At 45.4% G+C, this 27,655-nt stretch overlaps 1 long non-coding RNA gene across 1 annotated transcript; it reads right to left on the bottom strand.

Moving 5' to 3' along the window:
- Positions 1 to 3,556: 3,556 nt before the first annotated feature.
- Positions 3,557 to 27,080, bottom strand: LOC138841412 (uncharacterized). The gene is made up of 4 exons (XR_011376419.1): positions 27,019 to 27,080; positions 21,581 to 21,670; positions 4,145 to 4,232; positions 3,557 to 3,976 (listed from the first exon to the last, which is right to left on the bottom strand). It is a non-coding gene; the product is annotated as an uncharacterized lncRNA (long non-coding RNA).
- Positions 27,081 to 27,655: the final 575 nt, after the last annotated feature.

Raw genomic sequence — 27,655 nt, 5'->3', positions numbered from 1 at the left:
CTGACGATCATAATTCAAAGCCAGCCAGGTAGGAAAGTCTGTGAGACTCTTATCTCCAATTAGCCACCAGAAAACCAAAAGTGGCACTGTGGCTCAAGTGGTAGAGCACTTGCCTTGAGCTGAAGAGCTCAGGGACAGCCCAGAGTTCAGGTCCCACAACTGACAAAAAAAAAAATGTTTGTGTCCACTTTGTGGTCCATAGTAAATGGCTCTGTTTTCATATTAAGGGTAATTCTTAAAAGGAAGCTAAAGAGTACTTAGGCAGATTCATGCTAAGTGGTGACTTTGCATGTGAAGTGGCCACTCATATTAAGTGGTTGCTCTTCCTTATCTGAGATTTTATATATATATGATTCATATGTATATATATATATATATATTTATATGACAAATATCATCAACAAATTATACTTTCTACTAATGCTGCATCCTTAGGCATTTTACTCTGTCAAAAAATATAATTCTAGCAGTGTCATTTTAGTGACTGAAGGGCCACACGAAACAAATAGACCTAAATAGTAACAGCAATTATAGTAGCAAAAATTTATAGAGCACTTACAGTAAACACATGGGGTGTTGTGCTAAGTGCTTCACTGTGCTGCTTCATTTAGTCCTTTCAGAGGCTTGATTAATTGCAATCAGTCCATCTGCAGGAAGGCCCAGCTCAGAAAGGTTCAGATGTGATTCCATGTGGTTCCTGGTATGTCCTTATGTACACACTTTGTCCCCATACACCCATTCCTGTCTGTATTGCCCTGACACATTTCTAATGCTAGCATTTCTGCGCCACAGGGTGTTCACAATCTGGCTTTTGCAAATGTACACAAGAAGGGGTGAACAAATACAGTGATTGTACCCAGTGTACACTGTAAAAAATGAACTATGCCTGGTGCCGGTGGCTCACACCGGTAATACTAGCTACTCAGGAGGCTGAGATCTGAGGATTGAGGTTCAAAGCTAGTCCTGGCAGGAAAGTCCATGAGACTCTTATCTCCAATTAATTACCAGAAAACCGGAAGTGGCTCAAGTGGTAGAGCGTTCGCCTTGTGCTGAAGAGCTCAGGAACAGCGCCCAAGCCCAGAATTCAAGCCCCATACTGACAAAAAAAAAAAGATGAACTGTGTAACTGGTGGCTAGAGATGGGAGGAGGAAAATGGGGAAAAAGAAAGGAAGGAAGGAGTGACATTGTCCAGAAGCATCAGACTCATAACCTGACTGATGGAATTGGAACCCTTCAATAAATAAAAAAGAAAACACATGCAAATTTCCCTCAAAAATATGCTATGTGGTGATAATGCTTATTTCCTGCACACTAGCACTCCCTGGATGTATCACTCTGGCTTTAAAGTGTATTTCTAAGAATTGGTCTGGTGTGCTACTAAGAGGCAACTGCACGAAAATGGTCAATGCCAGGGGCAATGAAGATGACCGCTGAAGGAGGCATGTGATCCGGACGAAACGCGCAGGGCTTCAACCACATTAGCAGCGTTTGGCTTCTTTGTAGATGGTGAGTCCCAGGCCATTTACATGACTTTTCTAATTGTCCAGTATGTCAAAAATACTTTATACTAATTCACAAGTAAAGCTCTATAATTTTATAAGTGAATATTATAACCAGAGAGCTTATTTCATTTTCCTGTTTTTTCTCAGAGTGTTTTTTATTGGATGTAGTTAGTTTTTTCAGGAAACTAATCAACATCATCTGAAAATACTCTGTTTTAGCCAAGTATAGAATTCTGATTGTACTTTTTCCCTAAATTTATTATAACATTTTCAGAATAATTTAAGAGGATATTCATAAGAGGAGTTTATTTTATTGTTCATCATCAACTATGATGCTAAGTAATGCTCCAATGCAAAGAGAGGAGATAGAACATGTGTAATGTATAGATAAATGCATGCGTATGTGTGGTGGTCATGTGTATGCATATACGATGCATCTTTGTGGATTTTATTTCCTATCTTCCTATAAGGCCACTTTCTATCCATTTTCATGAGAATTGTTGGCTATTATATGTTAAAATCATAGGTTTTTTATGTAAAGACAGTTATATAATTTTTTTCATTATTTGACCTATTAAGGAGTATACCAAATTAGCAAGTTTTCTTATATGAAACCACCCTCATATTGCTGGTGCCTCACCTCTGGGCATTGCTTTTTAAAACTGCTCACTTGTGCTTTATCTGGTGCCGCTGTATTGAGAACATTGCTTCTACCGGAGGTGGATTGAATTGGACAGTTTTCTCATTTGTGTGCAGCCCTGTAGGAAACAGGGTTGAAATGACATGTGGAAACAAGAGGGGAGCTTCATTATTTCTGTGCAGGAGGAAGAGCCCAGGATTTATTAGTTTATTGATGACATGAAAGAATTTTCCGAGGAAAAGCATGAATTTTGAGATAGGATATGTAAGGACCCCTTTCTTAACCATTTTATTAATTTTTTCCATCTTTAGAAATGAAATTCAGCCACTGTAGTGACAAGATCAGATGATCTTACATGTTTCCCCCTGCACAGGAGAGGATGCTTGTGTGGCCTGAGACATATTCGGCCACCACCTGCACAATGAGGCTTTGATGAGCAGGAACTAGGGTGGGTTGGGGTTTTTTTTTTATTTTCTTTTTCTTACATTTCAGATTTCTCTTCCAAATAAAAGTAAATCACTTTTCTTGGTCTTTCTTGATGTGATTATCCAAGGGAAAGATAGTGGGGTAGGGAGAAATTGCCAATCTCTTATCTGAGACAACTTCAATATTGCAGATAGTACGCTTTCCACCAGGCATAGAAAAATCACAGTGACTAGTACCTCCTTATTTAGAAAGGAAAGCCTGTTAGCAGTGTGCTTACTGGGATCGTTCTATTCTACTTGCATGGAAATCCAAGGCTAGGAGAAGCTCATCCTAGTATTGGTAGTCCTGGGTCCTTAGGACTAGCTGAGTTAACAGAAGGTCTGAGAGCGACATATTCATGGCACTGGGCCCTAGCAGCCAGAGAGTCATAAGTCTAGGCGATCAGGTTAGAGGTTTCTGCTCTGGGCTCTAACTGCCAGTGTCTTGGCACCAGGAAACTGGTGAAATCAGCTGCTCCAAGCAGCAGCTAATGGTAGCAACACTCAGCACCAGCTAGCAGTACAGTTCCCAAAGACTGTGGGTTGAGACCCATGGCTTCTAAACAGTGGCTAGTGTTATAGCTCCTGAAAATGGAGAATCAGAACTTTGACCATTGCAGTAGATAGTGTTATAGTTCAGGATCCCAAGGCTTCCCAAGCTCCCCGAAACTTGTAATGACCAACATCATTTCTTCATTTTTAGCTCTTCACAGACTCCTATATCCTACCAGTCTGGCTGTCTGCCTTCCAGTGCATGTTCTATATCTCCATCATCCTTTGTTCCCACTGCCCTCTCCGGAACGCTTCATTACTGCTACCACCGCTGCCACCAGCTGCTCTTCGTGTCCCCCGGTTGGCCTAGTCTCCCGTGGCAACAATCACAAGTAGGTAAGGAAAAACTTTTACCTGGCTCGGTGTTGCAAAACTAAGGAGGGCGTCTCTAGCCAACTTGAAAAGTGCACCAAATCGCCTGGTTACATAATGAGAACAGGGGACTGGAAGAGTGTGAGGTGCAAACATGGCACTGCAATTTGCGCTAATCATCTTAGTTCCACCAGTCACGGGCTCAGTTACTGACATGGCATTGAAGTTCTTACACACTTTCTGCGGTCACTGGGGGAAGTGTTTCCCCATCAGCTGAGTGAGAATGGCGGCAGGGCCATCAGCTGAGCTACAGTTCACCCAGGCTTACTTGAGGGTGGTGTCTTCCGAAGCTGTCTGCAGAAGTCGGGACTGGAACAAGGCCTCCTGTGGTTGGAGTAGTGTCACCTCTCCTCCTGGAGTGTTCTCAGGGTGATTGCTAAGAGGCTTGCTCTAAGGGCAGGCCAAGGAAGGAGCTGCTTGGTTGCCAGTTACTCATCCAGGATTTCTGGGCACAAGAGAAGAGTCCACAGGCCTCATTGAAGAGATAAAATGGCCCACTCCCAACAGTTCCACTCATTCACAGAAAACACAAACAAAACAAACCGCGGAAGGATGCTTGTAATGAAGACTTAAAGAAAGGATAGCCAAAACAAATACAAAAACAAAAACTTACCTTCTCAGCAACGTGTAACAGTGCTGACCCCGGCCAGATGTCCTCAGTGAGAGAGACCCTCTCAGGCGGCCCAAACCACAAATAAGATCTGGGGCAGGAAATAAAAGACAAAGTGAAAATAGTCTCCTTTACAGCAGGATTTTAAGAGAACAATTATAACAATGCCTCTTCCTTCCTTCCTTCCTTCTTTCCTTTCTTTCCTTTCTTTCTTTCTTTTTTCTTCCTTTCTTTCTTCCTTTTTTTTTTTTTTTTTTGTCGGTCGTGGGGCCTGAACTCTGGGTCTGGGCGCTGTCCCTCAGCTCTTCAGCTCAAGGCTAGCACTCTACCACTTGGGTCACAGTGCCACTTCTGGCTTTTTCTGCTTATGTGGTGCTGAGGAATCAAACTCAGGGCCTCAGGCATGTGAGGCAAGCACTGAGCCACCTTCCCATCCCCTGTATTTCTTTCTTAATGTTAACATGTTCCTGTTATGAGGCAGACACTAGAGGTCAACTAAAATTGGTTGGAAAAGTTTTAGGCAAAGAAGTAAAAAACCCAATATCTTAGTTATAGTATCAGGGTGAAAGTCAGCTTACAAGTAATTCCGAACAATGTCTTTCTGTACCCTAGCAGAAAATAACTTCTAACTTTTGTGTGTGTGCATGTGTGTATGTACAGTTGTGCACATGAACACACACACACACTCACACACACACGTATGCATGCTGGTCTTGGAGTTTGAACTCAGGGCCTACGTACTGATTTTTTGCTGGCACTTTACCATTTTGAGCCACAGCTTCACTTCTGACTTTTGGGTGGTTAGTTGGAGATAAGAGTCTCACAGACTTTTCTGCCTGGGCTGTCTTTAAACTGAAATTCTCAGATCTCAGACTTCTGAGTAGCCAGGATTATAGGAATGAACTGCCAGTACCTGGACAACTTTTAATTTTTTAAGTCTTCTTAGATGGTTTTCAATTGATTTAGCACAGCATTCACTAGCTAAAGTTTGTTATCACTTATAAGTATCTACCTACAGTCAATCTGTATCAACAATCCTTATCTATTTTAGTGGTTGCAAAAAAAATGCCAATAATGCCGGGTGACAGTGGCTCATGCCTGTAATCCTAGCTACTCAGGAGGCTGAGATCTGAGGATCTTGGTTTGAAGCCAGCCCTGGCAGGAACGTCTATGAGACTCTTATCACCAATAAACCACCAGAAAACTGGAAGTGGCACTGTGGGGCTCAAGTGGTAGAGCGCTCACTTTGAGCTGAAGAGCTCAAGGACAGCACCCAGGCCCAGAGTTCAAGCCCCATGACTGACAAAAAAAAAAAAAAGCCATACCTAAGCCTCTAACTACATGTAACTGAACGTTCATTGTATTTTCAATATATGTTTCTGCCATGTGATCTGAATTAATATCGGATGTGTTCATAATTGTATTACACTCCCTGGGTTTTCCTCCCCACTTGGGGGCTATGTGGCTTTTATCTGACCCACGCTGTAGGGTCACCATGCTTATCACCTCCCAGTTAGTAAATGCCAAGCATGGCAGAGGCCACAGGTTCAAACCAAGATCATTCTCACAATCCTCCGGTCCTTCCCAGGGACTCATCAAAGTGGTTCTTCTATTTGCTTAAATGACTGAGCAGATTGATTTCTACACTTCAGTATCATGAAAATGTTCCCCGGCATAGCTCAGTTCTAAGGATTAGACAAGATACCATTTATAAAATGTTTATTTGTATATTTGGCATCTTAAAGGGTTCTTTGCCATGATTTCAAAAGCCTTGACTAATTGCTCCAAAGAAGGTCATTTGCTTTTTTTCTTGAATTCCTGAATTTCATGTGCGTCGAGTTCAACAGGAATATTTTATTCCTGTAACAGTTAGAATCTTTTTTACAAAGTCATGATTTGGGTCATAATAATGACCTAAGACCAGAAACTCGTAGGCCATGGACTACAGCTAGAATGTTTCTACTCCCCAAAACCCACGTGCTGAAATCCTAGCCTCCAAGGAGTTGGGGTCTTTTGTAGGCAGGCAGAGCCCCCATGAAAGACAGTGCCCTTCTCAAAAAGACACTGGAACTGGGCCCCAGGAGCTCACACCTCTAGTCCTTGCAGTGAGGTTAGGGTTCACAGAGTCACAATGTGAAGCAAACTTGAGCAGAAAAGTCTTTAAGATTCTGTCTCCAAAATGACTAGCAAAACAACTAGGGATGGAGGTGTGACTCAAGTGGTAGGGTACCACCTGAGTGAGCAAGCCAAGAAAACCAGAGTCCTTGAATTCAGACCCCAATGCTGGAAAACACACACACACACACACACACACACACACACACACACACACACACACACACACACACACACACACACACACACACACACTCCAGATTGCTCAGTTGACTTTTCTGCTAGAAGACACTATTTATAAATCAAGATGGGGCCCTAGCCTTGATCTTGGACTTCCTAGCCTCCAGAATAACAAAGCTAAATTTCTATTGTTTATAAGCAACACGGTCTATGGCATCTTGTTATAACAGACTGAGACACCATGCAAATGCTGTGCATTTATCTCTATGGACGGTGAGGCCCACAGCACTGGGTAGAGAAATGGATGGTGCACGGAGTCACCAACCAGCCCCTAGGAGTGTAAACAAACCGCATTGAGCTCCTTCAACGGGGGTGTCGACACCGGTCCCTTACTTGAGCCTCAGGTTGGGGAACAAATCAGGCCCACCCCCTCCCCACCGCCCCGTACTTGTTCCTTGGCACGGTATATGGGAAATGCATGGTGATGATGCTCTTCAATGCATAGTAATTAGCCATTTCACTATCAGTTCCGGGGACCACTTTTACATTAATTTGATCATCAAACTAAATCATAGATTTAAAAGGAGACAACAATTAAAAGAAGCATTTTTCCAGGTGCCGATGACTCACGCCTATTAATCCTAGCTACTCGGGAGGCTAAGATCTGAGACTCGAGGTTCAAAGCCAGCCCAGGCAGGAAAAGTCCAAGAGATTCTTATCTCCAATAAACCACCAGAAAACCGGAAGTGACACTGTGGCTCAAGTGGTAGAGTGCTAGCCTTGAGCTGAAGAGCTGAGGGATGGTGCCTAAGCACAGAGTTCAAGCCCCACGACCAACAACAACAACAAAAATAACGCACTTAAAAATTATAACCGATACTGGAAACACACACACACACACAACTGCTCTGTTATATTGGGTTCTAAGCTCCCTACTAAGTGCTTTAGATACATGATGTATGCATACACACCTCCTTTAAGTCATACTGGATTCTAAGAGGGAAGTCCTGTAGTTTCATTTTCATTTTACAGGCAAGGAAAGTCAAGGACAGAGAAATGAAGTGACATCCCCCAGCCACAGAGCTCCTGGGGGGCAGCCTCAGGTGTGAATTCGGTGACTTTCCTGGCCCTGGGGTGGACTTTCACGATGACAGTCACTCCAATGATGGGTGTCCTCAGGGAAAGGCTTAGGACCGTCACAAAAAAAGAACCATTGTAGGCAATATAGATTTTTAAAAGAAAAGGCCTATCCATCAAGTCAGACCCAGTCAAAAGTGAATGACAGTCAGGCATAATGGTACACACCTGTAATCCCAGCATGTGGGAGGTTAGGGCTGAGGGTCACAAGTTTGAGGCCAGTCTGAGTTACATAGAAAACACTGTGAATATGATTGGTGAATATTACTGGTTTCGTGGTTTGCACATTTTGCAAATAGGCTGTACTACCATTCTAAGAAATTTATACTTAGTTTAACATCAGCTTTTAAATAGCTTCATAATAAAATAAATATCTAAGCCAACCTTTAAGGTTGAATTTAGGCATGGTCAATATATTTCATGCTTAAGAATATAATGGGGCGATGTTTCTTATCAAATCCGTGTGGCCTCCTGCACCTCAGCCCACTAGAAACCTTTCTGAGGCTTAGGTAGTCTCACTCAGTCACTCAGAACCTTCCAGACTCATCCTTCATCCCTGTGTGAGTCCATGTTATCCATCAAGTATTTGCCTCTGAGAGGCCAGGGCTTCTTTGCTGTCTGTCTCTGGACAGGACACACAGAGCTCCGCATGCAGTAGGTGCCCAACCACCAACACAGATTTTACATCTGTTCAATCAGAAGACTCTTGGCTACCTGACCTGTCAACCTGTCTGTGATGCATGTCACTGTGTCCTGCTGGATTGAGCATGTCTGCCAGGCCCCTGCCTGGTCAGCGTGCAGGCCGCAGAGGTGGGCGGCTCCCTGGAGCGCAGGCAAGCATGCTGGGACGGGTATATCTGGGGAGTTCGCCACTCTTGAGACTGTCCTGGAATCCGCCATGGACACCACTGTGTCCAATTCTGCTTCCTGGTGCTGCCCAGTCAGAACCCCGCCTTGTCTGTGCACACAGGGAGACAGGTAGAACAGCGTTTTAAATCTCCATTTTCCCATGAGGAAACTGAGACCCTAAAGATATAAAACATTTCCCTAAAGCCTCCCCCAAACCCAGTGAGGCTAGAAGAAGAAATAGTTTCAAGTGTTTCAATCATGAACTTGACCCTGGAGGTTGCAAGCTTCTAGAAGAAACAACCCATGTCGCAAGTTCACTGTCACCTTCCTTACCTCTCGGTCTAGTCCTAGTAGAGTCACAAGAAGCATGTCTTGAATGGATGAATAAGTACATGCATGAATGACTCTGGAACCAGTAAACATAGGCTAAATACCCGGATACCATACCCCGTTACAGAAAACGGCGATGAGCTGTGCTGTTCTGTGTGGTAAAGCCCCAAGGTGATGCATGACAGTTTGGCTATGCTACAGGACGCTGGAGAGATTCTTGCCAGAAATGGAATGCCACAATATGCTCTGAGAGAGGCAGCAATTGGCATCTTGGCTCGTGAGGCAGACAACACGGGAACAGCCTGAACTGCCACGCGCTCTGTGCTGGCATCTCCCCTAATTCTCTAAACACATGTCGCGACGCCTTCCAAGAGCAGGCGAGAGATTCCACTCCGATTCAGAACATCAGCTCCCTCTCTCTGTCTTTCTGTGGCTGTCTTTCTGTCTCTCTCTGTCTCTGTGTCTGTCTCTCTGTCTGTATCTGATTGTCTGTCTGTGTCTGTGTCTGTCTGTGTCTGTCTCCCAGCCTGTTTGTATCTGTGTCTGTCTGTTTTCCTGTTTCTCTCTGTCTCTGTCTCTGTCTGTCTCTCTGTCTCTGCCTCTGCCTCTGCCTCTCTCTCTCTCTCTCTCTCTCTCTCTCTCTCCTCTCTCTTGTCTTTGGAGGTCAAGTGGGCAAACTGAAAAGGTGGAGGACAACCTGCTTTTGCAACTTCTGGTGGAAGAATCAAAGAACATCTTGAGCTAGGCGAGGGGCTGCCTTGACGGGTCAGTGTGAGTGGCCACGCTGGGGAGGGGGAGGGGGACAGCGGCAGCGATAGCAGGGCTGGTGGCAGTGGGGAGGGAGGCCACGTGCTAGCAAGAGAAAGACAACATGATCTCCTGTCAAAGTCAAGCCGTGTCCATGACCTCCGGGGCCTCAGCTTCAACGTTCTCTAAAGAACTACAGAAGGGGCTCCAGAGGAGGCTCCGGGCAGCACAGCGGAGGACTGCAGCCTCATGCCCCATGTGACACCGAGGGAGAGGGGGACATGGCAGCGAGCAGAGGGAGCCCTCACGCTGCAGGAGCCGCAGCACAGACCAGACCATGCACACGGCCGACTGAGTGTGGTCTTGAGCCTGGTGGTAGCCGGCTAGCTCATAACTAAAAAGAGACTGGGAATCATCCCCGTCCCCCCCCCCGCCCCCCAATCCCTGAAGCTTTCTCCAACCTTGGCCAATGGGATAGATTTTCCTGCAGCCATGCAAAATAAGGGCTAAAGGGATTATAGTGGAGGAAGTTCATGTGGCCCCAAGAGACCTCTTCTAGGAACAAATGTGAATCTGCAGTATCTGCCAGCTTTCTTGGTAGACAGGAAGCTGCCAGACTCCTGGATGGACATGAACTTCCCAGGCTGCCAAAACCATGATCGTGAGGCCTAGACTAGGAGTTACTGAGCCAGCTCAGTGCCTACTCAAGCTTTTGTGACTTCAGAGCCTTGCAAGATGGCACTAATTCAGGGTGAGTAGAAACAATCAGTGGTTTCCCTTCATAGTTGACCTCATTCAACATTCCATCTTTCAAGAGTCAGTCTTTAACTCCTATGTTTAAATCCGAAATAAAAAGACGCTAAGTTTACCCCTTTCTTGGTCTTTTAAATTTGTCTGCTTCAATTCCTAAGCAGCCCACTTCATTTGACATAGTTTTAGAAATGTCTAAAAGTCATTTTCAGAGAATTTATCTCTCTAGTGAATGAAGGAAATATCTTGCATTGATTTATTTCTCTCGCTCCTCTTGTTTCTCAGAGAAATGTCTCACCGATAGCAGAGGTTTGCTACTTTATTAACATACATCTAAGGCCTGACAAATCGGACGGCTGAAGATCACATTCACGAAGGCACTAGGCACCCAGTTGCCTGGTTGTTTCTTTTTTTCTTTTGTCTGTGTAATTCACTGAATGTTCCACCCACACCAGCAAGATGCCACAAAACACCGTGAAGTTCCAAAGAGAAAAGGCTGCTTTTGTGGGAATTAATGCCTTTTCCTTACCCTGAGCTTCTTTAACCATTTTTCTTTGTTTAAGAATAAAATGTGCAATTGAACTCAGCCACGAGCAGTCACGTCTGAGACTCGCAGCTTGGGTGGAACCCGGGGCTGCTCACACCTGCACCCCCCTTCCTCATTCCAAACCAACCCGCACCTCACCTCCGTTCTGCAAACCATTCTTTTATCCTGGTTTCTCTTTTTATGTTGTTGTTAAATCTCATTAGCACATTTTGTCTTTCCATGGGAATGTTACTGAGTTTGAGCCATAACAAAGTAATTTTGTAATCAGACACCATCTTTTCATATTCCCCTCTGGTTAGTTGAAGAAATGAGATCCTCAGAACAATTCCTTGACTCCGGAAAGCCAGCAGCAATTCTGAGCAGAACCAGAAGGTGAGTCTGATGGCCAAGGTGCCCTGAGTCACCACAGAGAGATGAGTCACCACAGAAGAAGGGCCTGGAATGTTCTCCTGGTTTCACTGCACATGTACACCGTCATGGACCTTTTCACGGTTCACTTAAATACATGCTAACTGCAGTGACGTGTTATTTGCAAAGATGCCATAAATATGCATCCATGTTGGGGGGGGGAGGTTGGCACAGATGGGATCTCATTACTGGTCATCATTTGATAGAGACTGAGAGAGCAGAGAGGAAGATAGATGCATACATATATAGAGACAGACACATAAATACTCATACATAGATAGATATATAGATACAGATAGATATATATAGATGTGATATACTTAGATATATACATAAATATAGATCATAGATATGAAGGTAGACAGATGATAAATATAAAGTAAAAAGAGAGGATAGAAGATAGGTAGGTAGGTAGATAGATAGATTAATAAGGGGAGAATTAGCTCATGAGGTTCAGGAAGCTAAGTTGTCCACCATGTGTTTTCAGCAGTGGTATAGCTCAAGCAAAGTCCAGACCTCAGAACCAAAGACGTGAGAATCTTGGATGGCTTCCAGCTCAGGCTCCAGATTCCAAACTTAAAGAACCTGGCACAATGATATCAAGGGCTGGAGATTTCCCAGCACCAGAGAATCGAGAGAACTCATTATTCTGATTAGAGGATGCCCACCCACCTCAGATGAGGGCAGCCTCCCTTCCTCATTCACTAAGGTAAATGCAAGTCTCACCTGCAAATACCCTCACACCTCACCCAGAAATGATACTTCACTGGCCTCTGGGGTAGCCAAATCAACATGTGAAATTAGTCACCTAGATAAGATGCTTTTGAGTTTATTTAACATATGAGGGGAACCTAATTTTATTGTAATGGTACAGTTATGGAAGAATAAGGCATATTGGGAGGCTGCAGAGAAAACACTTAAAAATAATTTTTTTCAAAGGAGGAGGCTACAATGCTTGGTAAGAAATGTACTCATTATCTTGCCAATGTAATTGTAACTATGCTGTACAGTATTTTCATGATAAAAATTTTTAAAAGGAAGAAAAAATAATATTTTTTTGGCCAGTCATTGAGCTTGAACTCAGGGCCTGGGTGTTGTCCCTGAGATTTTGTGCTCAAGGCTAGCACTCTACCACTTTGAGCACCATTTCTGATTTTCTGGTGGTTAATCAGAGGTAAGGGTCTCACAGACTTTATTGCCCAGGCAGGTTGCAAACCATGATCCTCAGCCTCCTGAGTAGCTAGATTACAGGCGTGAGCCACCAGAGCCCTGCAAAAAGTAAAATCTTTCCCTCATCCCATTCCTCAGAGATAACCACATCTTGGTAATGAATAAGATTCCAGTGAAAAACTAGCATGGCATTGATCTGAGGTTACCTGTAAACGCTGGGTCATTTGGGGGCAAAGAAATATGTCAAGATCCTGTTGCTAACACGCTGCCATGTCTTTCTGTCTCTTGTCATGGAGCTTGATGCCAGAATGATGTTCACTGCTTTAGGGTTAGGTCACATGTCACACATTAGACTTGCCAATGGTTTTACTCAAATCTTAAGAAGATTCTGAATGAACTCATCCACCACTTTTGTATGTTGGTTCCTGCAGTCAACAGTTCCTGGATCAAGCCCTGTCTACACACAAGGCAGCCAGATCTCCCAGGACATACCATGGCCTGTCAGACACAGCTCAGATCTAAGTCACTCCCCAGCACCTCTTCTGCACTTGAGGCTCATCTTGCCTCTGCCTACCTGAGTCGCTGAGTCAGAAAACCAGAGCCCACTGTGAGCTCCATGCCCCCCCCCACAACGTACACCCCTCAAGTCCTATGACTCTTTTCCAAGCCTATGCATCCTTCCAATGAGTTGTTTCATTGCCTTGTTGGCAGCTCTGCCAATGCTCTCTCCAAAGAGACATCTCCAGTAGCTGTCTTCCACGCTTCCAATGTCACTGCCTCTCCCTAGCCGAGGAGCCAGCTTCCCGTGAGACGGCCCGTGCCCACGGGCTCTCTGCACAGTAGCCAAAGTAAGTCTCAGAAGAAATGCCAACTCCTTAAAGAGGCCTTGACCTTCTTGCTTGTTAAAATGGAAAGCCTCCTTCCACTCAGGTTTGTTGCACAAGTGGAATTCCATTCCTAGCTGTTTATGAATGTATGTTGACCTTGATAGCTATTTATTTAAACCCAATTCTCAGTTCTCTCATTAAAGTGCAAGCTGTGTGAGTCAGTACTGTATCCCCAGCACCTAGCCTTGCCACTAGGCACAACTTCAATGTTTTTCTTCATTTGTTTGGTTTGGCTTGGCTTGTTTATAGGATTTGATTTCAGGGCTTTGTGGTTGTTTGCTTGCCCACTTAGCTGGTGCTCTGCCATTTGAGCCATGCCTCTGGTCCTGCTTTTCATTGGTTATTTTGGATAATGGGTCTCTTGGATGTTTCTGTTTGGGCTGGTTTCAAGCTGTGATCTTATGGATTGCAGCTTCCTAAGTCATTAGCATTACAGGTATCAAGCTCAAAGTATTTCTTGAAGGAATGAGTGGACAAATAGTGTTTTCTAATGGTCTATCTTTGAGGAACTCTTCTAACATATTTTTCACCCACAAGCTCAGAAAGTCTTGCTAAATTGCAGATAAGATCCCATGCCTCTGCAGCGTAAGAACTTTAGCAAGAACCAGCACCAGTGGCTCAACCCTGTAATCCCATCTACTCTGGAGGCTGAGATCAGAGGATCAAGGTCCAAAGCCAAACAAGGCAGAAAAGCCCAAGAGATTCTCATCTCCTATCAACTACTAAAAAGCTGGAACTGGAGGCATGGCTTAAGTGGTAGGCACCAGCCACAAGCAAGAAAGCCAACAAAAAGCTCAAAGCCCAGAAGTCAAGCTGTATGACCCACAGGAAAGAAAAACACAAGAATTTTAGCAGGGGAACTGCAAGAATCCATTGAAACTCATGTGCCGTGTGCTGCATGCTGTGTGCCTCCTGCCATGAGCTGTGTGCATCTCTCCTGCACAGCTCAGGCTACACTGAGACCCAAACCCTTTCACAAAGGCCCAGTCCCTTCACAACTCTGTGACCCCCTCCCAGCCTCTCTCACTAAGCCCTGCTCTAGAAAACCTTCCCACAGTCCACTCTAGTACTTCATCTGTTCCAGCATACTAAGGGCAGGAGTTTGTTTTGTTTTTTTTTCCTTTAAGTAGCAATACCTTCCACCCTAGTTTATAGAGCCCTTGAGGTCAGGCACCAGGGCATTTATTTGTGTATTTCTAGTGTCTCCACTATGCTTCGAGAATAGCAGAAACTTTTCACTGCATTAAATTTGACTGGCAGAGCGACCATTCATCCTCATCCAATTCAACAGGACAGTGGCAGAGTACATTCTGCCTGGGAACACTGGTAACCTACACAGTCTTGTGTCAGCCAAATGTCTGCCTGAAGCTGGTGAACAAATGAATGGGTGGATAAAGTGAATGGATGGACAGACGGATGGATGGATGGATGGATGGATGGATGGATGGATAAAGGAGAGGAGAGGGAGGAAGATGAAAACACCTCCTTTCCTCCATGTCTCCCAAGGATAAATGGCAGCAGAGCACGGAGCAGATTCCTACTCTGTGTCTCCAGCTATCTCGTGGTGGCTGTTCCCAAAAGCTGCTGCCAGCCGGGCAGTGGGTGCCAGCTGGAAACAGCCCTGCCTGGGAGTCTGGGAGCTGTACTCACAGCCCGGGCCACATTTGTCTTCGAAGGATTCCCCTTCCGAGGGACAGGAGCCCCACGCGGCGGTAACACGGCTCTGCCGGGGAGTGATTTATTGTTCAGGGAGTAATTATCAGGATTTCTTGTCAACCCTGCCCTATTTTGCTGAAGGGAGGGAAAAAGATGTATTTTGAACACACAAGCCCAAGACACAGATCCTGGAGAGAATTCGCTGATGAATGGGAGAGGAAAGGCAGAATGTGGACGCCAGCCGGGGGATGAAATCCTGGCCAGATGAACTACACCGACCTGCCTCTAAATAAATCCACACGCTGTCTGCACCATGCACACACAGTGCACACTGGGCTACACTGGCAACTTCAGATGCTTTCCTTCCTGAGCAGGCTGAGTGTCCAGTAAATTCTGGGCACAATCTGACCTCTGGCTCTGCTGTACTTTGTTTGGCTTGGCCACCTGCTCTTCTGGCAGCATCCTACCCAACCCTCATCTCCAGGAGGGCCCCCTCAAATCTCCGGGCCTGACTGTCCCCTACACCCCAACCCCACAAATTCAACTCCATGGAAACATCCACCATTATCAGAAATGCATTGTCTCCCTGACCAACATCATCTCCTCGCTGGAGAAGTCATCTCCTGCCTGGATTTTATACTTCCTGTAAACGGTTCCATCATTCCTGGTACTTGTTCCATTGTGAACAACAACATTGTGGCTTCCTCTCCCTCCTCTGTCTGGTCTCACCCGTTGGCTGCTCCAAGTTAAGTCTTCTTCACTCTGTCTTGTGAATGTTAGTTCTACTGCTAGTCCTACTGCTGTATATGTGGTTCCAGCCAATTCCTACGTACTAGAGTTCCCCCAACATTCTCCCAACCAGTCTCCAGGCTCCTCTACAAATTAATCCTCTCTTAGTCTTTCTGAAACATGGCATGTCTATCTGTCCCGTGTGCATCCCAAATCTGGCTACAGAATCCTAGAGGTGCTGGCTGATGGCTGGAATAGTGTCCAGAGTTTTGGGTTTTGTTCTGTTGCTTTTTATTTTTGCATTTTTGAGACATTCATACAACCACACTGACCACGGCCCAGACAACTCTGCCAGCCTGTGCAGACTCTCTCTGAGCTGCCCTCCAGTCACACCTCCCCCTTTGTTCACTCCTCAGAGTGAGGCTTGCGTCCATCAAGTGGCATGATCTGCTCAGACAGGCCAAAGGCTCTCCATGTTCTCCCTTCCAGGATGCTTGGCTCCTTGTTCCCGTTGATTCCATGCATTCTTCAAGGACAGGAATCCATCCCACTGACATATCCTCCCTAGTCTGCCTTTGTCCAATCTGCCCCTTCCTCTTCTATCTTCTTTGCCTCTTAACCAGTGCCAAGATGGAGTTCTGATTTGTACATGGAGCTCTGATTTTAAGTCTTGTGTTTTCTTGTCATCCCAATATTCAGCTCTACATGAGCAGGACCAAAGTTTCTAAACCTTCTTGTGTCCCCCACTTCTCACAAACATGTAAGGTGACCGCTGTCCAGTGCTCCCAACTAAAGCCATAAGTCTTGTTTTCTCTTCCTTAAAACTTTGTTGATGCAAGCTTTGCCCCTGACTTTCAATTATGTCACTGAGCTGGGAGTCATCTATTCATTCAATAGCTACACAATAGCTATTGTGTCTGGGTGCCTGCTGGGCACTAGAGACCCAGCAGTGAGCTAAACCAGTCCTTGGAACACATGATGTTTCCAGAACAGAGCAAAAGAGGAGACAATATGGCCACAAAGCAAGAAACTCCTCCCTCCCCCACGCCCATGTTCACCACCTGACACAGTATCACACATTTGCTATTTGACAACTGCCTCCTCAGAAATGCAAAGTCAAACATGTCCATGTAAAATGAGATTGAATAATAAGCATGAGAGATTCCTAACAATCCCAAGAACATGGAGTTTGGTAGACTGGGTCATGGTGAGCGCAAAGAACTAATAGCTCAGTGTCTGGGCTTCAGCAATCCAGTCTGATATCTGAATAACAAAATTAGATGTAATTCACTTGGCAGGAAGGAAAAAAGATGAATCAGAGATTGAGAACAGAAAAATTATAACTCACAAACATCTGCTTTGAGCTGTGAGCATTTAGCATCTAACGTTATCTTCACGGCAACCCGAGGGAATCCATACACGAGCCCACCATCCTTGTCTGCCAGTTCACAGGTCAACAATGTGAGGTCTAAAAGACTGGAAACCCACTGGATCACACAGAACTCTGGGGCAGAGTGGATCTGGGCTAAACCCTCCTTCCTATCCAATCATGATACTTCCTAGTAAAACAAGATGCAGAGTCTGAAATACCCAATATAATCAGGTATCTGTGCTTAAAACTAAGATACTTATAAGCTCTGACTGCCAGTAAGCCTCTCCACACATCTGTAGAGTCGATGAGCAAATTGAGGTGCTGTGTTGGTCTGACTTTTTGTTGCTATGACAAATACCGGAGAGAAACACTGAAAGGGAGGAAAAAAGGTTTTGATTCACAACTTCAGAGGTTTCAGTGCAGCTCACTCACTTCGTTGTTGTGTAACCGAGATGAAGCGGAACACCATGAATATCAGAGAACAGAGCGGCTCAACTCATGGTGGCCAGGAAGCAGAGGAAACACCAAAGCAGCCACCCCATGCCTGACAGTCAGCAAAGAGAGATGGAGAGGAAGGGTCAGGGAACAGATCATCCTTCAGAGGTAGATGGTCAGCGACCCTTTTCATCACCAGCCCTCACTTCCAAACATTTCCATTGTCTCCCTATAGTCCATCCGTGGATTGATTTATTCATGAAGTCAGAACCTCCATGATCGGACCTCTTCCCCAAAGCCCCACCTCTGAACACTGCTTCTACTGGGAAGCAAGATTTGACATGCCTGAGCCCTTTGTGGGGTGAGGGGGGGTATTTCATAGCCAAACCATAGCAGGGCCCAAAGAGATTATAGAACTCCTAACCGTTAATAAATTATACTCCCAAACTTTGAAACTGGGCAAGCAGACTGTACTAACAGCCAACTCGATACTAGATATCTCTTAGTCTGATCCGTGCTACTACAACATGCTGTCATACATTGAGTAATTTATAAAGACAAAAAATTAGCTTTCTGATAGTACTGAGGCTGGGAAGTACAAAATCCAAGTGACAGCATCTGGTAAGGGTTTCTTGCTATGAGGTGTGGTGGTGGAGGGAAAGAGAGTAGAAAATGTCTCTCTCTCATTCCCCTGGACGGCATTCTCTCTATGGAGAACCCTCTCTGTGACAATCACTTCACACATACACCTTGCCCCCATTCCCTACCATCTTTCATTAGACCCCACATGGCTTCCAACGAGGCTGCACTGGGGATTAATCCTCACACTGCTTTTTGAGGACAAACGATCACAACATCTCAGCTGAAAGATCAAATCATCCTACTTATTTGAGAATTCTCAGCATGAATTTCCAGGATGAGCCTTGGGAACTGACCTGCATCACTGACCCACAAGAACTTGGGGTAGACCCTTCCTGCTGATGTCACAGCCCTGGCTGACCTGGGATAAGAGACCTGAGACCCCACACATCATGACTGCTGGGGTCAGGAGGGTGACGTTTGGGAAGGACGCTGAACTGGATGAAAGGGAAGATGCCGGTCTTTGGAGCCAAGCTAGCAGCTAGGAATTACAGATAGTTTCTCTTTCTTTCTTTTTCTTTTTCTTTTCTTTTTTTTTTTTTACTTCTTGAGCTGAGGAGCTTACTGAGTATCTCTTTTAATTTTATTTTTTAATGTTTATAGCTGGGCTAGTTGAGATATCTCTCTCGCATCTCCCCAAGATGGCATTATTTCTGCCATCCATTCTATTTCCCCAAGGGAGCCTTGGGTTTGAGTTCTGTGCTTGTTATCCAAAATTTATTATTAGCCACCTCTGTCCAACAGCAGGAGGCTTTTCCTCCAATACAAACAAGACAGAGCAGGGAACATGGTGTTCTTTGGGGCTGAAATAAATAAGTAAGGAGAGAGTGTGTGGGAAGTATGAAACATCCAGTTAAGGAGGGAGAGTGTCATCATGTTACAAGAAATAAAACTACATCAGCCTCCTGAAAACATAAATCAGAGAGGGAGCAGGATTCCCACCTCCGCCTGTCAGACAGACAACCCTCAGAGACCTCTTTGCAAGTACTCATTTTGTGACAGGAAGTAGTCTGAAAACACCTGCTCTGTCCTGTTCTCTGTCACTTTGTTGATGGTCACATCTGGGCTGTTACGAGATGCCAGGAGGAAGCTGGAAGATAGAGCTTGAATTCTCACTCTCTGGGATGCTCCAGATGTTTCTAAGGTTTGCATTGATGGGGAAACTAAGGCATGCCACAGGCACTGGCAAGAAAAGACACCAATTAAAGTAGTTGGTGTCTAGTAAAGGCGAGTGTGAAGCCAGGAGATGAGCCAGGGTGCAGAAGACAGCCTGCCTTTGCCAGAGCATGTTTCACTCCCTCCTTCATGAGTTAACTTGCTCAGAACACACAGTTCAATAACAGACGCAAAGTTGTTTGAGGAGGAAGAGGGTCGGGACGATGGTGGTGGTGGTGGTGGTGGTGGCAATGATGATGATGATGATTAGGCTTTCCCCAAGTTATTCTTTAAAGAATGTCTCCGATCTCCCATAGTCACCCAAAATGAATCATTTAAAATGTTACTAACCTCGAATCTGATCCCACACACATCAGGTTCCCTGCGAGGCCACGGGGTCTCCACGGGGTCTCCATCTAAACTCCACAAGCAAACCCTTCCAACAACATGGCACGAGAAAGCTGACGCTGAGAAGCTGACATCTCCGAGTGACCCCACTTCCCAGGGGCCCCTCAATGGGAAGGTTGGAGGAGTCAGTGAAGGCATCTCTGGGGCTGCTTGACCTCATCAGAGCTCATTATCTTCTAGCTACCTAGGCCTGTGGATCCCAGACCTGACTAGGAGTATTGGTGGAAATACGGGGTCCCAGCCCACCTTCCAGACCTCAGGCACAGGGTCTCCTGGGGGAGACCTGTGGCCCAGGGAAAGGTACTGCCATTTCATTGAGCTCCCGGGAAATCCACTGTGTGGCTGGGGCTGGCAACTGCAGCCCAGAGCACATTTGTTCGAAGGATGATGCTTGTATGAAGCAGATGATGCAGCAAGAGGTGGCAGGACAGGAGCCCAGACGGGAGTCAGTGAAAGGACATCAGAGAAGAGGTCTGGGGTCTCACGGAGAATCCACACGCAGGGATGGCTGGCCACTCTTCCCTTGACCCGCCTTAGAAGCTCCCTGTACAAGCTGCCTTCGTTTCTGGAGCAGATAAAGTCAGCACAGATGCAGTCCTATCAAAATGCCCACATCTTTTCTGGAAATGTTGCCGTGGCGTACGGCGTTTGAAGCCTGCCTCTTCTGCCTCCTGTCAGCCTTGCTTTTACTACTGGGTGCATGAATAGCTGAGTTCTTGGTCTCTGGTTCTTAAGTCTGGCCAAAGACCTCATGGAAATTTCACCAGAAGTTTTTCCAGCCAACACCTGTGTTTTGCTTTTCTAGCTCCGTGCCAATGTGTACAGGCAGATCAGATGCATTTCAAGGATGGGAAAACGCCTCCACCAAGATGACTGCTGGTTCTTCAGCCTGGGTCCTGCGCTGACAGTTTCTCTCTCCAACATTCTACAGGCATCATTGATGCCAACCTTGTAAGATATGTGTCATTTCATAGCTAAGGAAAGTGAATTTCAGAGGCCTTGTATGAGGCTCTGGGTCAAGCTCCAGCAGAGAGAGAGAGAGAGAGAGAGAGAGAGAGAGAGAGAGAGAGAGAGAGAGAGAGAGAGAGAGCAGACAGACAGACAGACAGACAGACAGACGGACACATAGACAAACAGAGGCAGAGACACAGAGGGGGAGGGAGAGGGAGAAAAGAACTCTGAAATTCAGAGTGCCCTCTTTCCCAAATCTTTATTTATTTTTTTTGTCGGTTGTGGAGCCTGAACTCTGGCCTGGGCACTGTCTCTTGGCTCTTCAGCTCAAGGATAGCGTTCTACCACTAGAGTCATAGCTCCACTTCCGGCTTTTTCTGCTTATGTGGTGCTGAGGAATTGAACCCAGGGCCTCATGAATGCAAGGCAAGCACTCTACCACTGAGCCACCTTCCCAGCCCTCCTAAATCACATAACCAATAATGAGTTTAGATCTTGCAGCATTCCAATAAAGTAGGCTCTTTTCAAGTGCTGAGACAGAAATGCATTTGTCATTCTAAAACAATTTTGAATTGTCTAGTTTAGTTATGAGTTTTGCTCAAGATCAATGAATCAATTATTCAATTAAGAAAAAAAATAACCCAATGTCCAAATTACAAGTCTATACAAGTCTCTCTGCCTGACACCACTAGAATAAACGACCATACTGTGGCATTGGCAAAGCTTCTGTTGAAAACTAAAGCCTACTCTTTTTCAATTTCTGAAGAGGTAGGATAAAAGAATTATAACACGAAAATTAATAGTATCCCTGGATTGGCATCATCATCTGTACTTGGTAAAAGCAAAAACAAAACAAAGATCAACAATATGGTCTCCTAGAAAGCACAATGAAATATGTTTGGCTCCTGTATTAGTCAGATGTGACTGCTATAACAAAGCAGATAGATAAATAAATAACAGATTTGTTTACTCACAGTCTGGGAAGTTGAACGGCCAGGTCAAGATGTTGGCAAGCTGATTTCTCTTGAGGCCTTGGCTTGTCTTATCTTCTCATTGAGTGTTTCCTGAGTAGATAAAGGGAGGGACAGCTCACCTAGCCCATCTATAAACATTAAAGGTAAAACTGGAATGGCCTCAATTATCTCTGTTACTTCCAGACTCAGGATGACCAATGGATACACAACCGCAAGAACACCCAAGCCTTGCGGGTCTGACTGACAACCCATCTCTTATGCATCGTGTAGATCAGTGTCGTCCCTTCTGTCCTCAGAGAGGTCGCATTACAGGCTTTTTCTAACTTTGCATTTAAAAACACGGGACAAGATGGGATAAGGGTCACAAGAAGGAATCTGGAGGCCCTGGCAATGATCTATTTCTTCATCTGTTTCTTTATCCCACAGGGTGTTAAGTTTGTGAGAACTCAGAGATCTGGACACTAAGATTTATGCAGTGTTAGTATATTATAATACTTTGGTAACAAACCTCCCCCCGCCCCCCAAAAAATGTATTTGGTGAAAAACAACATTCTAAAGACAATTTAGAAAATGGATTTTCAATGACCTATCACCCCATCTTCTTCCTGAGCCAGTCCTGGGTGCTGCATTTCAGATTCTGGGTAAATTCATCATCTGAATGTTTATTAGGAACTTTCCGTCATCTGCTTTTCCAACTCAACATTATGTAATAAACATTTTCCCACAAGTAAACTGCTACAATTTTAAATTTGATTATTTTACTCATGGTTGAAGAAAAGTTACAGCAAAGCCATTATTTGAACTGAGCTTCTGCACGAGGCCTGAGTAGCTCACACCGAAATGGATGCACTTACGTTATAATTTGACATCATCCAACCTACACAAAGTTGTCGATTGGACTTTCTGAGAAACCCAGAGAATGATGAGAGCCAAAGGCCCGTTACAGAGGATACAATAAGAAGCTCTCTCTGCTTTTATGTTATAAGGAAAATAAACTGGTATTTGCCAGTTTATTTTTTGTATTACACTCTTGTCTTGTTGCTGCTCAAGCTACCGAATAAAACCCTACCATGTCTCCATGTGCAGCTGAATACCTGTCTATTTTTAGATGAGATGCTACAGATTCATGGCTTGCTAATAAAAACCACTTACATCTTTAAACTAAATTTATTGGAGTTTTAAAAACACCACTGCGTAGTCCATTAAACATGAGCACCATAGAACAGCTATCAGAGAGAGGCGAAGGTAGTCTCTGAGCAGGGCTTGGGAGTGCCTAGGGCAGCAGCCAGGCTGCCGGACCAGCTCTTCCTCCCAGAAAGCCTGTGGGAATTTCTACACAGAGGGAAGCATTCTCAATGAACACTGGAGGGTTATACAAAGCAATATGTAGCACTGGACACACTTGGATTCTAAAATCCTATCCATTATACTAGCAAATGACCCTGGTTTTAAAAAAAAAATCTTTGCAGCTCTGAATCTTAAATTTCTATTGTTTGGAATGAGAAGAACACCCTACTTCATGGATTAAACATAACATGCATAGCAACTGTTTTTAAAAAAAAACCTTAAGTGAAAAGCCAGAGAGGTGTGGCAAGAATTCCCTTCCAATACTGACATGTGCTTAGAAAATCAGACAGACTCAAAGTCTAGTGCCACCCCCATCACCACAAAGGCGCTGACACACTCACCCAATTATAGCAAAGTCTCTATTACTCTCTAAGCCTCAGTTTGGGACTAAATCACCTACTAATATTGTTGTTAGAATGTATGTATCCAAAGTGCTAAGTCAGGATGCCCTCCTGATAAACGGCAGATTATCAGATAATAGTTGAATACAGAATTTACCCAGACAGGACATCGAACTTCAGATCTCTGTTTCTCTTGGCACAATGTTAAAAGAGTTACTTGACCTGTCAAAGCCTTAGTCTTCCTCCAAGTGAAATAATATGTTACTAGGTATATAAAAACAACAACAACAGCAATCATCATCATCATCACAGCAATGGAGTTTTTTAAATGAATAAACAGAACATCCTAGATCCTAATGCAATGTGGCTGGCCCATGTTAAGTTCCCAGAAAATATTTTTTTGAAAGTGAGAAGAAAACAAAACAAAAGCCTTGAGAAAATCGCTGCCTGTCCTATGCCCCTAGGGAAAGGGCAATATGCACAGGAAGTGTGTTATTTTAGTAATTACAGAACCAAGGACCCTTTTGCCAAATTAGGCCTTTCAGACCATCTTTCCTGAGTATCTGTTGCCAGCTCTCTAAAGCTCTCAGAGTGGTGAAGACTCACAAAGTCTGTCATTTTGTATCTGTTTGCATCATTTGAGGTGGCTGTCCTCTCACTAAAACACAAGGGACAAAGAAACGTGACTGTCCGTCCCTTCCCCAGAAATCCTTCTGTGCAGACAGAAGAGGAACCAGCCCAAGTGTCAAGACCTCTTACAGACGGGATGTGCCCGTCCCTGGCGCAGGCGTGTGGGAGGTGGGGGCTTCTTTGAGGAAGTGAATGGCTCAGCAGGGCTCTGCCATCGATTGAAGGACTCAGGATTTCAATGTAGGACTGGGCAGTGGTGTCTCTTTGGAAGGCCAGCATTGGGGGAAGCAAGTTGTTGTGGGCGTGTGCTTGGGAACGCCCTTCCCACTCTGTGCTCCTACCATCTGCTTTTTGGTCGCCTTGATGTGAAGAGCCTCTATGTCCAACAGTCCCGTCGCCATAACATTCTGCTCACCCTAGCCCCAAAGCAAGAGAGCCAGCCAACAATGACTGGAACCTATGAAACACTGAGCAAAGTTAAACCTTCCCTCCTTGAACCTATGTATTTGTGGCAACAATGACAACACTGTCACAAACCTGAGCCTCATGTTCTGCACCTCCACTCCTTCGGCTTCCTCCCGCTGACGTGTTCTTCCGTACACCCATCTCTGGCCTAAGAACAGGCTTCCAGTCGCATAGCCAAGAAAGCGCAGGAAAGAACCCACAACAAAGGCCTGGAAGTCCAGGTCTGTCCTACAGAGTGGAAAATGCACCACAGTGGCCTGAGCCCGGTGCCTTCTCAGCCAGCCACAGTGAGGGGCAGAGGGGGCCGTGCAAAGACTTAGCAGTCCTGTGCAGTGCCTGACTCCCAGCAGCTGCCAGACTCCATGGGCGAGAATTTTCTCAGACTTTGCACTGGGTGGTTTCTCAGCTCTGATCAGAAGGAGCCAGATATCAGGGAGGGGTAAAACCATGGGAAATTAACATGCAGAGAGACTAGGGAGAGGGAAGACAGAAAGAAGGGACTGACAGACAGGAGAGAGACAGAGGAAAGAGAGACAGAAAAACAAAGAGAGACAGACAGAAACAGAGAGAGACCAAGACAAAGCGAGAGACGAACTATTGTTTGCAACCCATAAACTCAACAGCTATGCAGTAGGCATGCAAAACTATTAGCCACGAAAAAAATTAATGCTTTTCATTCAGTGGCAAGTGACATTTAAGCGAAGAATGAAAAGAAAAAACCCCCACTGAAGTCGTTGTGAAGAGCACCAGCCCTGGAGGCCGAGCTGGGCTCTGGGCTGTCAGTCACCATGCCTGCGAAGCAGAAAAACACTAATTTCGGAGGACTTGCAAATCGCCCCAACAGTGGCCTGTTTTCTGCTCTCTCTCTCTCTCTCTCTCTCTCTCTCTCTCTCTCTCTCTCTCTCTCTCTCTCTCTCTCTCTCTCTCTCTCTCTCTCTCTCTCCATTTAAAAGCATTCAAGAATCAGCTCGATGGAAAGCACTCGTCTGAAAATGTGACGATAGAAGGCTCTCTTCAGACCAAGAGAGAGGAACTGAGACAGCAGCTACAAAGCAAATGAGCTCTTCTCCCCCCTCGCTCTGCACCTCAACAATGCAATAGTGGGGCAAATCAACTCGGTGGGGGCGGGAAAACGAGCTACACACCCTGGGTTTGCAGCCCATACATGAGGGGTGCCAGAGCTGAGAGGAGCCCCATGCTCCCACAAATAAAAACACCAGCCTCTGAGGGGAAAGGCAGATAACTACCAATCCAAGCTGAAATTGCTGCTCCAAAGATGGGCCTTTCATGTACAACAGCCACAGAATCTCCTCCCCGCAGGGGGCCAGGCAGGAACAGGAGGCGTCTCCTGCTCTGCTTTTTAGGACCGGATGTTCTGGGTCTGACAGGTGTTGACAGGAGCCAAGTGAGTACTTTGTGAACAGAAGGTTTTGAGGGGTGGCCGCTGCTGTTGGAACGGAAGCCCTCCTGCAAGGAAAACAGAAAAGCAGAGTCTGGGGCCGCATCACACGCTCTCTGTGCCCACAACCAAAGGCCTGGGTGCGGGGAGAATCATTGGTTAGAAATGTCCACATGCCAGGGTTGTTTTTCCTGTGCCTGATTATTGGTCCTCCACTTTGGGTCCTCCACTTTGTCAGCTCCTCCCCTCATTCCCTTTTAACAGTCTTTCAGCTCTTAAGACCACTGAAAAGAAATGGGGGCGGGGAGGTGAAGATAGGGATGATAGGAATATAATTCAGCCCCTTTCCCACACTCTTGAACTCCACACAACCTGCCACCAGCCCTCGGATCGTCCGGTTCTTCATTCTACAGCACTTACCTTGGCTGTTTTCCATGTCGGGAGATACAGCACCTAGAATGCCTGGATTCTCTTTTGTTGTATTTGGAAATTAAAAAAAAAAATACATAGGCTTACATACATGCATGCACTGTGTGCTGAGAATTAAAGAAATACAAAACTCATCAAGAAGTGGGAGCAGGGGCTTATAAACCACACTTTCCACAGAAGCCCGCCTCCCCTCTGCCACCCCAGACTACCCAGTGTCCTTGTGTGACCTTGAACTCTGCCTCTCTCTCGCCAGCTCCCCTCCTTCAAAAGCTCCGAACCTTCCAGCTATCCGTTCTCCTTCTGACCACATTTAAAGGCCCTGTCTTAAAGTCTTCTGTGTCTGTATTTCCTGCAGCCAGACAGAATGAAGGCCTGTCTGTTGCCTTAACAAGGTAATTGTGTAATTTTTTCCAATTTCCATCCATTCATGTTGCCATTTTGCCTGCCTTTCCTATGTCCATTGGCTTGACTATTCATTTACTTTTCCATTGCTTAGAAGAAATCTTCATGTAAAGCCATACACACCGTGGTGTGACCTTCACACAGGCTGGATTGCTCTCATTCCCTCGGATCCTCAGTATCTCAGCATAGCTACGGTTCAGCTGTGAACCACCAGGACCCAACTATTAATGTAACTTTACGAGCGAGAGATTTTTTTCCTGTTTTGGCTGTTCAAAGTAACAAGTTTTCTCTTCCAGAGAATTCTTGCCTAGCAAGAGGTGATGTTAGCATTTGTTTCAGGAATTTCATGAAAATGTATTTATCCAAATGATGAACTATTCAGCCAGCCCTGCCCAAGTCGTAACCCATTTCTCAGCTCTCCATACCTCTACGGACTCCTCAGTCTGCTTCAACACTTGCCTCGCTCTGTGCACTGTACCTGAACTCATCCGTCACAAATGCTGCCCGCCCCAATTAGTGTCTCCCTTCCCTGGATGAACAGAATTGTCTTAAACTGACCCCGAAACCTTTACAAATAATGTGCGTTTCCCTTGGCCCTCCTTTGAGGCAGTACTGCCGCTGTGCTTGTGAGCTGGCCACCGCACAAGGCTTTATTCGGTCACCAGGTTATCCCAGAAGTGGCAGCCTCTCCCAACTTAAAAAAGTGGGTAACCTGGCATGCTGTGGATTTTCAGTTCAATGAAGTTGCTGAGGAACCCTTCAGAGAGCCCCGGCTTTGATTATGCTGGAAAGCCATAAACAACTAGATCTGCTTCAACATGTGCTGCACACGGTGATACCCCCAATCTGACATCAGAAACGCCCCCAAACCTGGAACTGTGTGAGCTGACATGACATGGAGGCCAGACCAAAGGTGTGCTGCCGACAGACAGCTCCTCCCCGGCTGCGCAGCGCCCGGGCAGCATGGACGGGCCTAGCCCCAGGGTTTCTCATCATGTATACACAGATACTCCAAACCCAGCCTTGGTCCCGAAAGTCCTGCCCACAGCAATCCTTGATGAG

Source organism: Dipodomys merriami, unplaced genomic scaffold (assembly GCF_024711535.1).
Source record: "Dipodomys merriami isolate MVZ:Mamm:240054 unplaced genomic scaffold, mDipMer1.0.p SCAF_32, whole genome shotgun sequence".
NCBI classification, from domain to species: Eukaryota; Metazoa; Chordata; class Mammalia; order Rodentia; family Heteromyidae; genus Dipodomys; species Dipodomys merriami.
The sequence above is the reverse complement of the archived record's forward strand: the minus strand, read 5'-3'. Positions and strand labels throughout refer to the sequence as shown.